Below are 7578 nucleotides of genomic sequence, written 5' to 3'. Positions count from 1 at the left end.
AGGGTATAGCTAAGCCCTACACCAGCTACAGTGAGCCGCTTGGCCGGGTGCCCTCCTAGATCCTCCCTGCCCTGTCCCCTGGCTCTCTGTCCCCTGCCGTCCTCTTCTCTAGGACTGTTGAAACTTCTCCTCATCTGCTCAGCTTCACACAAAAGGGCTCATATTTTACAGCTCAGAGCTCCCTTCCTGTGTGTTGGCAAACTAACACATCACATGGCTTGCGTTTAATCTTCAGGTACTTTTTCTCTTTTTTTACTTAAAAAATTAATATAAGCGTATGCTCTCGTAATCAACACACTTTAGATAAAATCCCTTTTTGCAGAGGAAATACACTGCAGAAAGCCATTTAGATAAAGCGAGAGTTCCTCTGGGCCCTCCCACTCCCATTTGCATTTTCTTTTCTGTGGACTAGCCGGTCATCTTCTTTATCGATTTGTCTATGAGGTTGTTGATCTTGGTCTTTTTTCTTATTAATAGATAGGAGATCTTCATAGAGCCTAGCTAACAATCCAGAATTCATGTGTATACGTATGCATTTATCTATATGTATATGTATAAGCACATTACACACATACATATACATATGCACACATACAAATATCTTAGAAATATCTTCTCCAACTCTGTTGCTTGTCTTTTATCTCAGCTTATAGAGGTTTCTGATTTTGAATCCGAAGTCTCACATTTTGTTGAAGGTAGACATCACTCTTTCTCTATTTGCTTTTGTGATTTGTGTCTTGCTCAGGGTCTTCCCTTTCCTACCTCCATGGCATAAGCATGTTCTCCACTATTTTCTTTCAGTCCTTCATCTTTCTTCCATAGGTAGCCAATGTCCAGCACGTTTGGTAATGACACCTCCTCGGTGAAGTGCAAGGCCACCTTGACCCCAGCTCCCATGGGTCTGTATTCAGGGGAATTTTGAGGTTGTTTTTGCTGCGGGGTGTCAGGAACTCCTTCCTCTCTGATTCTTGGAAAAGTGTACTGTTTGCTACTGGCTTTCTGGTCTCTCCTCCCTGCGCAGGTGCGGTGTGGAGGATGATCAGAGTCAGTCCAGAGGTTGCTCAAAGTTTCAGTTTATCTCCAGCCACTATTTGCTAACTCATTTGAGAATTCTGCCAAGATAAACATCAGACAGACCCTCCTATGGTTCACTCAGTCTGCTCCCGGGAAAACTAGGACATGTGTCTGCCCCGCTCTCCTGGCATCCCTGAGAGTGACTGATCTCTGAGTGACCTTTCATTGGCCAGGCTCCCCCAAGGGAAATGTCCACCAGCAGAAAAAGTAGGAAAAAAAAATCCCTTTTTGCAGAGGAAATGCATTGCAGAAAACAAACCGAGTTTAACCCTGCCTTTTAAAACGTAGCTTTTAGACTGAAAGAGTTCACCCTTCCTCTCTCCCCCCGGTCACTCTTGAGATGACAATTTCAAATCCCACATAACATTCACAGTGTGTTATTCCCATGCAATTACCTTGTTAGGTTTCATACCTTTAGAACACTGAGGGGGACAGCGGATGCTGCTCCTCAGTCTCCTGGTTATCGGGACACTCCTACGCTCAGACGGGTCCACAATGCACCCTTCTCCCACTCTTCATGCCTTTTCTGGCCAACCCTCCTCCTGCTCTCCCAGAGGATTTTAAAAACCTGTCTTGCTCCAAAAAGCAAAGAATGACAGTTGCTTCAGAAAAATACCTAACTGGAAGATCCACTCCCTGACCATGGACAGCCCACTACAGGCCTAGAAACGCGAGGCAGGAACTTGAAGATGCTGCACATTTCAAGAGTGGGAGGAAAGCTGCTGCTTCTTTAGCATTGAAACAGAGAGGGTCATTTCAGCCTTGCAGGCTGAAAATTCCAGCCCCCACTGGAATTACATGATGGCATCACATTTGCTCCTCATGTCAACATTCCAGTGTGGGAACGACTGCTCCCTGAAGACACTCGTGGCGCAATAAACAGCAGTCAGTGGAATCAAGGCAAGGGTGAGGTCCTCTTCCTTCTGCCTCCTTCTCACCATGGCACCTTGAGAGAGGCCCTTTGTCCCTCGGGCTCTTCCATTTTCTCATTTGCAAAATGAAGAGGATCCCATCTTCACCACCATGTTTAGAAAGGACACAAGCTCACCAAAACCTCTGCCGCCTCGAAGATACAGAATTGCTGGTGAGGCTCCTTGTCTGAGAGCCGGGGCTCTGCTCCCCTTGGGGCCAAGTCTACCAATTGTTCTTTGGAAAACAAAAGTTGGCGGCCTTAAAACTGGGCTGTTCCAAGTGTTCTTTGTGTTTTATAAGTTTTATAAAGTGAAAGTCAATATTTAGATGATTGTTAGAAATGTCTCTTGGGGGCTTTATGGTTTTCTAACATGGAGTCAGGGGACATGTTACCTCGGCAGGAGCATGTGGGCCAGGGCTGAGAGGAGGGAACCATGTCAGGGAGGCTGGTGCCTGAGGAGGGAAGGTCTCCTCCTGTGGAGGGCCTGGCCCTCATGGATTCCCCACTTCCAGGTGACTTTGTGACCTCAGAGAAGCTAACCTGATGTGCATGCTACTGACATTGCCCATGCCGTTCCTGCCTGGCTGATGGAACCCTCTGTCTGGAATCTGTGGATGGCAGACCCCCTGCTTGTGTGGAGTGTGGGTTTTTTGAAGTAGGTCTTTTATTGTCATCCAGGCTGGAGTGCAGTGGCACACACCACCACACCAGCATAATTCTTTTATATTTTGTAGAGACACGATCTCACTCTGTTGCCCAGGCTGGTCTTGAATTCCTGGGCTCAGGAGGTCCTCCTGCCTCGACCTCCCAAAGTGCTGGGATTACAGGCATGAGCCCCTGTGCCCAGACTTGGAACATGATTTTTAAAGGGACCTCTGAGGTGAATTTGAAAACCAGTTCAGGAAGTTGGAAAGGAGAAATTCCTAGAATCCTGTGTGACTGCTGGGTTCCCTTAGTATTTCCAGTGCCAAGAGGGAGCTGAAGTCGAGAGGAGCAGATGACATGGGAGTCTTGCCAAATAGGGAGACAGGGCCAGGGTGCAGGGGAGGTAAGGCTCTGTGCCCAGCTGTGGGGGAGGGAGGAATCTTCTGGAAGTCCTCTGGGATGGTGGTGCCCATTTCTTTTGCTAAAGCCAGTGTTAACAAGGATTTCAGTCCCAACCATGCCCCAGACCCTGGCTCCCCGATCCTGCCCCAGCTCAAGCTTCCCTGTACTGGATTTTCACCCCATTTCTCCTCTTGCACTTTGCCTCTCCCCTGTTACCCCACTGTGTACCCCGTCAATGATACCGTCAAAGAAATTGGACCCAGACTGGTCACTGCAGTACATGACTGCATGCAGTACGTGACGAATTCCACTCCACCAGCCCGGAAAGGTCATCTCTTGTAGTTGCCTCAGCTGCAAAGTAGGGTTAATAATACCAGCCTGGCGGACTGTGTGATTACACTTAGTAAGAGGACTCAGGTTAAGAACATTCCTAAGGTGCTCTCCAAAGAATCCCAGGGACTGTGAATAAAATGTTAAAATAACCTTTCTCCCTTCCTTGTCCCTGCATCTCATTTATCCTTGAGAGAAGGTCCATGAGGTGTTTCCCTAAGGCCAACTTCCAGGTAACACAAACTTCAGGGGGTACCTCCAAGCACTTAAATAAAACACATTATTCTTCTAGCATTTTATGTGACCGTAATTCTAGAACTGTACACATTTTCTGTCTTTAGAAGCAATGCACAGGGAATTGGAGTGAAGGGTTTTCTTCAGGACTCAGGAGGGCAAGTGACAGGACTCTCCCTGGTGTTGCATTATGCAAATGAGCCCCCGCCCATCAGTCCTGGGCCCTTCACCATGCAGACCAAGACTGGGCGTCATTTTGTGTCAATTATCTCTCTCTCTCTCTTTCTTTTTTTTTTTTTTTTTTTTTTTTTTAGTTTACATGAAGGCAATTTATTAACAGAAAACATTTTGAGGAGTCTTGTTCACAGATGGTGACCTGGCAACCCCCGTTCCTGCAGGTGCTGTTGGAGGGGATGGGAATGACATCCTCAATGCACCTGATCTTCATACCTAAGCGGGCTCCAGGTCCAGGGATCTCAGTCCTATTTCCTTCTGTGGCCTGGAGTTTGATGTAGGGCAGTGATGCCTGGCTCCTTGCACCTCTAGACCACATAGACCACATCCTGGGTGGCCAGTGTGGCAGCATGTGGAGAGGATTCATCTGACCAGCCTTTACCTTCATCCCACCAGTCACACAGCACATTTTTTTTTTTTTGCCAGAAAGATCAGTGACATGGACAAATGTGTCATTGAAGGATGCAAAGATACAATAGATGTCAAATACATTCTCTCCTTTAGCCTTCTGAGCTCCAGGGCTGATAACCTGTTCTTCCTTCTTTTCCTTCCCCTTTCAAGGTGTCATTTCTGTGCATCATCTCCAGACTCTGCACCAAAAAGCCCTGTGAATTCTTAGATCTGTCTTTGAAGTCCCTTTTCTTTCTGTATCCTGTTGCCAGCTGCCATCTCTGGCTCTCCCTGCCTCCTCTTGGCTCTCCACCCTACCTTAGCTCTCAACTGCTCTCCGAGGAAAACTCAACACCAAGGGTGGTCAGAATGGCTTTTAATAGGGAGGTGTTGAAGAGTTTGTGGCAGCTCAGAGGCTCTCCGTGTCGGAGCCGTGCATTCTTAGCCCTGAGAAAACACAGGCTGTTGCTGTGGGTCTAGCTGCCAGATCCAGGGGCCCTGGTTGCATTTGTACAATACACCTCCCACTTTGTGGCTGGGTGTGTCCTCGGATTTAGTTTAGAATAGTTATTTTCTATGTCCGTGGGGAATTGTGCTACTAGCACGGCACTTTATTGGAAGGATCCAATAAAGAAAGCAGTGGGTGGTCTCTCGAACTTGTGTTATAATATAATCGTATTACAATAGGAGGCAGCATGGTTTAGTGGCTCAAAGTTTAAGCTGCTTGGTTGTGCCATTACTAGCTCTATGCAGTTTCTGGCTTCATTAAATTACTATATGCAAAGAGATGAGCAGAGCAGAGGCCTGCATCTCTGCTGAATCCTGTCAAGTCATCATATGAGAGCCTGGCACAGATTATGGTACTGAGAGGATGCCCACCCCTCCCTGGAAAGCAGGGTGAGAGGGGCAGGGAAGGGGTGGGAAGCTGTCAGGACAGGGGGGCCTAGCTTGATGGTGGCTTTGTCACATCCCATATTTAGCCTAAGATGGAGCTATTTTGGAGCTGATTCAGTTCCTGGGGATGTTTTTTTCTTTTTATAAGATTCAGAACCACTCTGAGCTAAAACCAAACTTTATCTGTAAAACAGAAATAATACTAGCTGCCTAACAGGGCTATTGTGGAAGTTAAATGGAGAAATGTACCTCAAAGGCTAAGAACAGGGCCCAGGCAGGACAAGCACTCAACAACAGGTAGCACGCAACAACAAGCACTCAACAACAGCTCGCACTCAACAACAAGCACTCAACAACAGCTAGCACTCAACAACAAGCACTCAACAACAGCTAGCACTCAGCAACAAGCACTCAACAACAGCTAGCACTCAACAACAGCTAGCATTCAACAACAGCTAGCACTCAACAGCACTACAGTGTTGTACGTTATTGAGTGCTTATCCTGTCCTGGGCCCTGTTCTTTGAGGGCTCTGTTCTTTGTTCTTTGCTATCTTTGACAGCATTTCTTAAATCATTTTTGAAAATTATTTTTCCCTTTCTTTTTTTGTGAAATAATGTCCCTGTAGCCACCAGGCACAGAGCAATGGGGTAAGGGTCTTTTTTTTCTGTTTTTAACAGCACTGCCTTCTTAGCAAACCTTTCCTGGCCTTCTTTAGAGTGGCCTCAGAAGGACACTGTGTTGCATTCGAGGGTTGTATATCAGGCAGGCCTTTAATACTGGTTGACACTTTTGGGGGTTTCATGGCACTAGAGAGACCACTTTCTGTTCCTCCTGAGGAGTAGACTGAGTCAGGCTGTTGGGTGGGGGTGACACTTCTCTGTCATCCCCTATAAGACCCCAAGAACCCATGAATTGTTCCCCCACAGAGGTCTTCACATTGCGATGAGAGGAGGCAAACTCTTGTGAGACCTTGGAAGAAGTATCGGTAGTGTTCAACAATCCCAATCCCAAGTCAAGGTGAGAATTCTTTTTAATTTCATGGGAACCCTGAGTTGAAGGAAGCCCTGCTCATCCTGTTAACATGGCGGTGGCTGCTGGGACCAGAGTCAAACAGTATGCTGAATAGGCTCTGGCTCTCTTCTGACTCAAAAATCCCAGAGTAGTCTTGGACCAGGTCTGAAGAAGATGCTTTATATGCTGCAGCACAGGATGTTTTGGGCTTTTGGGTCTTTTCATTAAGAATGTGTAACTATTACCTCCCTGTTGGGTGAACCTGTGGAACTAAAACTTGAGGCGGGATGCATTCTTCTATCTCTTAGGACAAACCTCTCCAGACAGTCTCCCTGGAAGTGAGCCATGGGGCATGGTATTGTAGTTGGAGAGCCAGCCATGCTGTGAGGGAAGAGAGCGCTGCCATGGTCTGAACATTTGTGTCCCCCCAGACTTCATATGGAGAAACCTAGCCCCCAGTGAGGGCATTAGGAGGTGGGGCCCCTGGAAGGTGATTAAGTCATAAAGGCAGAGCTGTCATTAATGGGATCAGTGCCCTTATAAAAGAGGCCTCAGAGAGTCTGTCTGCCCCTTCCACCACGTAACGATACAGCAAGAAGGCACCATCTATAAACCATGAAATAGGTTCTCATTAGACACCAAATTTACCAGTACCTTGGTCTTAGACTTTCCAGCCTCCAGAACTGGGAGAAATAATTTCTCTTGTTTATAAGTCACCCAGCTCACAGTATTTTGTTACAGGAGCTCAAATGCCTTAAGACAGTGGCACTTAGAATCAGAGGCTTGGGGCCACACTCCTTGAAGTTAAACTTGGCTTGTGACTCACTTTGGCCAATGAAATGTGAGTTGCGGTAATGATGTCTCTTCTGGGAATAGACCTTCAAGCCCAAGGCTGGATACACCATGTCCCCTTTCCCCTGCCATAGAGACTGACAGCACTACTGTGGGGGATTCTTCCATCCAACACTCCTAAGTAAAGTGACAGAGAATAGAACCTTGCTGAGTCAAGATGGCCGTATAGCATGCGCAAGAGATAAATGTGTGCTGGGTGCAGACACTGAGTCTGGGTTTACTTTTTACCAGAGCATAACCAGCCTGTGCTGGTGAATATAGTTAGCAGCCAACAGTATTCCCTAATTGCCACATTTTACACATGGCCAGTGGAGCCTTATAAATTTGAGAGCTAGGAATCTTCCCATTTTACAGATGAGAAAACTGAGACCCTGAGCAGTAATAACTCATACTTGATGCTGAAACTCAACCTTAACCACCTACCACCACCTACCAAGCCTGATCTGCAGCAGGCAACCAGCACATTCACACTGAATCTCTCAGACATTTGCTCTGGGCTGAGCAGACATTGGCAGAAACTGACCCCTTCCTTTGTTTCTGAGGCAAGAGGAGGCATTTCTCATGGGAAAAGGGGTGAGGACAGGGAAGACGGCTCCTA

At 47.0% G+C, this 7578-nt stretch overlaps 1 pseudogene; it reads right to left on the bottom strand.

Annotated features, from left to right (window-relative positions):
• Positions 1 to 3908: 3908 nt before the first annotated feature.
• On the bottom strand, positions 3909 to 4400 carry LOC140713366 (small ribosomal subunit protein uS11-like; annotated as a pseudogene).
• Between the last annotated feature and the right edge of the window lie 3178 nt (positions 4401 to 7578).

This window comes from Chlorocebus sabaeus, chromosome 14 (genome assembly GCF_047675955.1).
Source record: "Chlorocebus sabaeus isolate Y175 chromosome 14, mChlSab1.0.hap1, whole genome shotgun sequence".
NCBI lineage: Eukaryota > Metazoa > Chordata > Mammalia > Primates > Cercopithecidae > Chlorocebus > Chlorocebus sabaeus.
The sequence above is the reverse complement of the archived record's forward strand: the minus strand, read 5'-3'. Positions and strand labels throughout refer to the sequence as shown.